Here is a 5,098-nt window from a genome sequence, read left to right on the forward strand (position 1 = left end):
AAGAGGGAGAGGATAGTAAAGTATGAAAAGAGAAAAATAAAAAGATCTAAACAAAGTTGCTCTGGTTGCGCAGCGGCTATGAATCAGGCTGTAAACCTTAAGATAAGCAGTTCGAAACTACCAGCTATACTGTGGGAGAAAGATGAGGCTTTCTGCTCCCATAAAGATTTACAGCCTCAGAAACCCTGTATAGGGTCACTGTGAGTTGGAACCAACTCCATAGCACATAACCACCACCACCTCCAAACACAGTTAGGGTGAGGAATGAGTAAAAGGGAAGGAGATCAGATAGTAGTAACAAAAATAAATAAATAAATAAAATCTAAAACATAACTGAAAAGGGATTTTAAAAAAATGAGAAAGAAAGAAGCAATAGTGGTTGGGAAACAGGCAGAAAATTAGAGAAGAAAAAATGAATGGGGAGATAGAAAGGAGTGAAAACAAGAGAGACAAAGATGAGGGAGAAAGAATAAAGAGAAAAATATTATTAAAGGATAACAAACCAACACAAAACCAGGGCCTGTGCCAGATTGGAGAGTATTCTGGAGTCTCCTGCCAGCCCCAGACCTCATGTCTTGAGTGAGTAAGGGATAAGATAACACTCAACCCTAGATGGAGTTTATGTAGGGTTATCTTTGTCTGTCTGGGCACTCATCTCGAAATAGTTTGTATAGATCCAAAATCAGCTGAGGTAGCAGGGTATTTCTGTTACAGAGGGATGCAGAGGGTGAGAGGTACCTCTAGGCCAGGACTGATCAGAACCAAATCTGCAGGTCTGGAGTAGGCCCCATTTGATTCTAGGTGGTAGGGTTGGTACTTCTAGTTTCTCACACACTTTGATGCAACTTTGACAGTGCTTTGAGCAGGAGCTTTCCTGGGAGAAAGATGAGGGGCCTGTCATAACTCTGGTCACCAGGGTAATGTGGGGTAAAGAAGAAAGAAAGAAAAAAAAATCACCCCTGTCTCTCCACCAATAGTCAGAATACCTATGCACCACTTATTGCCTTTATGCCTTCAAATTCACCCATAGAATTTCAAGATGACCACATCATGACTGGCCTGACCACTGGCTCTGATCAGCAGTTTCTTTTCTGTGTGTGTTTTCTCCCCAACACATCTGTTCAGATGCTTCTCCTAGTGATGATTAGGGCCAACTCTGCAGATTTGGAGCAAGGTCCACCAGAATGGAGTCAATATGGACAGCTCCCTCTTCTTTTAATAGCGCTTCAACCATGGCATTCACCTCCATGCAGCTCCCAAAGCAGAGAGAATGGGAACTGCCATGGGGGGGCCTGTGGGTCCTGACTTGCTCTGGGCATTAGCGGAGTGTGGGGAATAAGAAAAAAATGCACCATTGTCTCTGTGAGATGCAGGTATGTTTCTGCAACACCAGTAAGTTTTCTTGTTTCTAAAGTTAATCACAAAGCTCAAAATGTCCGCATCCATGTGTCACTGGTTTATAACACCAATCTCTTTATTTTTCTGTGTCTGCTCAGCTCTTTTTCCTAGTAAGCATTCAATCCCCTACTCTATTCCTTCATCTGAATCTCAGCGTTCCAGTACTATCATCTGCATCTGTTTCATTTAGCTATCTGTATCTTTGTTGTAGATGATCTGCACAGCTTTTCTGCCTAGATCTTGTCGCCTCTCCCTTCTTTACACTCTTACAGTTATTTGTTTACTCTTCACTAGCATAGTGGTTATAAATCAGGCTGTGAACCTTAAGGTCAGCAGTTCAAAACTACCAGCTGCTCTGTGAGAGAAAGATGAGGGTTTCTGCTCCTGTAAAAGTGTATAGCCTCTGAAACCCTGTACAGGGTCACTATGGATCAGAACCGAATCGACGGCAGCTAACAACAACATATCTGACTTTTTACTATAGTATTTTCAAATTCAATGTTGATATGAAAAGATGATTTTTCTAATCCTAAACAAGGACTGTGTTGCTCCTGTTGTGCAGTGGTTACAGTGCTTGAAAGTTCAGTAGTTTGAACCCACCAAATCCTCCATAAGGGAAATCAAGATTACAACTTTCAAAGCTCTATGGGATAGTTCTACACTGAATTACAGGGCCACTGACTCAGAATTGACTTAATGGCAATGGAATGAAGGGTTTGATTTTTAAGTAAATACTAAGTATTTTTAGATATAATTGTGTAGTTATATTTGCATACAACACAAAGAAAAAACCAAACCTATTGCCCCTCAAGTCCATTCTGACTCTTAGCAATACAGAACACAGTTGAACTGCTAGACAGGGTTTCTAAAGACTATTATTTATAGAGAAAGATGGCTACATCTTTATTTCATGGAGCAGTTAGTGAGTTCCAGTTACCCACCTTTCAGATAGTGGCTGAGGCCTTAAGCACCGTGACACCAAGGCTTCTTGTACACCAAACAAAAACTAGTTCCATTGAGTCAATTACAAATCACAGGGTTTCTGATACTATAAATCTCTATGAGATCAGATTGACTTATCTTTCTCCAGTAGAGTGGCTGGTATGTTTGAAAGGCTGACTTGTGGTTAGCTAACTAATGCTTATCCCACAGCCCTACCAGGGTTCCTTGTCCCTTACAGTGATGGTGGCTGTTTACTGTGGAATCAGTTCTGACTCATAGTGACCCTGTGTAGGGTTTCTGAATCTGTTAATCTCTTTCTCCCATGGAACAGCTGGCATTTAAACTGCTGACCTTGTGGTTAGCAACCCAATGCATAACCCATTTCTCTACTGTGTATCCGACTCATAGTGATCTTCTATAGGGTTTCTGAGGCTGTAAATCTTGATGGGAGCAGAGAGCCTCATCTTTCTCCCTCGGAACAACTGGTGGTTTCAAACTGCTGACCTTGAGGTTAGCAACCAGACTTGTAACTACTATGCTACCAGAAATCCTACTCTACTAGGATTCTTTTTTGTTGTTGTTGTCAATTGTTAAGTGCCATTGAGTCAGTTCCAACTCATAGTGATGCTTTTTAGGGTTTCCAAGGCTTTAAATCTTTGAAGGAGCAGAAAGCCCCTCTACTTTCTCCCACAGAACAGCTGGTGGGCTCGAACAATGGACCTTGTGGTTGGCAGTCCAGTGATTATCCTATGAGGCCAGCACAGTAGGTGCTTAATAATGGGAATTTTGCCGAAAGAAGATGTGTGTGTGTCGCCTAACCAAACATATTTGTATTTATTACTGTAGTAGGTAGTAGTTATATTTACTTAGAATTGGCCAGTGATATTTATAGAAACATGGATTAGAAAGCAAGAAATCTGACACACATAATTTTTGCCTTCCTGTCATATAGTAGAATAAACCAGAAACCTAACAGTATTAATAATTCTACTTCAGTTTAACAGCATTCCTTCAGGGCAGTAGTTTATTTGTTGTTGTCAACAATATAAGGTTGAGTTATATGAAATTGTTGATGTTTGGCTGTTTTTGACCTTTAAAATAGCACTTTTATGGTCCGACCTAATAGTTTTCATACCACAAATTTACTAGTAACAATAACAGAAAATTGGAAATATAAAACTGTCCTAATATTTTATCCTGTAATAAGGAAGTGATATGTAAAGAGATTGTTAATTTCATAAATTTAAATATTTATACTTTCTGGTGAAGTTTATATATATTATTTATACATGATATGTGATTTAAGGATTATTATTTACATTTCAATGGTGAAATGAGACCTGTATGGCAAGTGGTTTGTCCAAGGCCCTAAATCTAACTGGTGGCCAAATTGAGGCAGAATTCAGCAGTACCACTTCTTCAGAATTCTCTCCATTATACCAAATTGCATTTTTTAGCATAAGACAATTCAAAACCACAGTACAAAGTGAGGGAAGATGATCACTTTCCTTCATATAGAGCCGTTATGGAAATTTCAAAAATTCCAATGAAAGTTTCCAAAAGAACTTCCATACATAGAGCAGAGGAAAGCAAATGATATGAATAAATGTGTAATCACAAATACAGAGAAAAACTTATTTCAAAACTTGCCATTCACTTTAAGTTGTTCTTTGTGTACTGCTGGCCCATCCTTATGACCCTCTGAGTCCATGCTTACAACCTGCCACTTGACTTAAGCTGTAATGTTTTGGAAAACACAGGATAAACCTAACATCCACAGTTCAGTTGTCCACCCAAAGACTACTGCTGTGTTTCCTCTTGGCTGGCTCCAGGATGCTGGAAGTGGATTCTCTATGAAGCTTCAGATATCAATACATGGTTAGTTACTGGTTCTCTGAACACTAAATAAAAGCTCATATTCACTTGACTTCCAGCTCATCAAATCTTTGCTGGGAACTCAGGAAATTGTTATAGCCCATTATCTAGCTCACGTTGCTTTATTATCACCTGTCAGACTAAGTTCTTTTTTATTTTATATCTTGAATATTTTAAGCTTAGTCTTTACTTCTTTCAGTTAATAAAAAGCACTGCTGGGTTGTTGACCTATATAAAAACCAGACCAAGTTCAATCTCTCCTCTAGGCTTTAATTGATTAAAGGGTTTTCACAGATTCCATATTGCCTCCTGTTTTCAATTTCAAGGTAATTCGTGTTTGGAGAAATGCAGAGAAGGCCTGCCTGGGCCATTTCCCCTATGATGAATTTGTTGAGCTGTGAAGGTTGTTTGCAGGAATGTTGGGATTACTGAGCAGTGTGAAATGTGTTTTAATGTAGGTGGGAACAGCTTAACACACACATCATGAATTAATAAGTACATTTGTGTAAATATGGAGCTTAAATATCACCAATGAACAGAAAAGTGAATGATTCTCATATATTTTTGCCTTTAAATTATTTATTAGTACACATATACTTCTTTTTGCATCATCTTTTTATATATTTAATAATAGAAATAACTTTTGAACACTCAATACTAGACACTATTCTCAGTATTTTACACATATTAAATCACTGAGTTTTCAGAACAATCCCATAGCTAGATACCATGCCTGACCCAAGTCTTGGTATTTTCAATTGCCTCTTTTTAAAGTACTGAAGAGCAGAGATGTCAGCTTGTGGACTAAGGTGGGCCTGATCCAAGCCATGGTATTTTCAATAACTTCATATGGATGCAAAAGCTGGACAGTGAATAAGGAAGA

At 38.7% G+C, this 5,098-nt stretch overlaps 1 pseudogene; it reads right to left on the reverse strand.

Annotated features, from left to right (window-relative positions):
- LOC102826393 overlaps positions 1 to 5,098 on the reverse strand; it is a 26,112-nt pseudogene that overhangs the window by 12,859 nt on the left and 8,155 nt on the right.

Source organism: Chrysochloris asiatica, unplaced genomic scaffold (assembly GCF_000296735.1).
Source record: "Chrysochloris asiatica unplaced genomic scaffold, ChrAsi1.0 scaffold00095, whole genome shotgun sequence".
In the NCBI taxonomy this organism is placed as follows: domain Eukaryota; kingdom Metazoa; phylum Chordata; class Mammalia; order Afrosoricida; family Chrysochloridae; genus Chrysochloris; species Chrysochloris asiatica.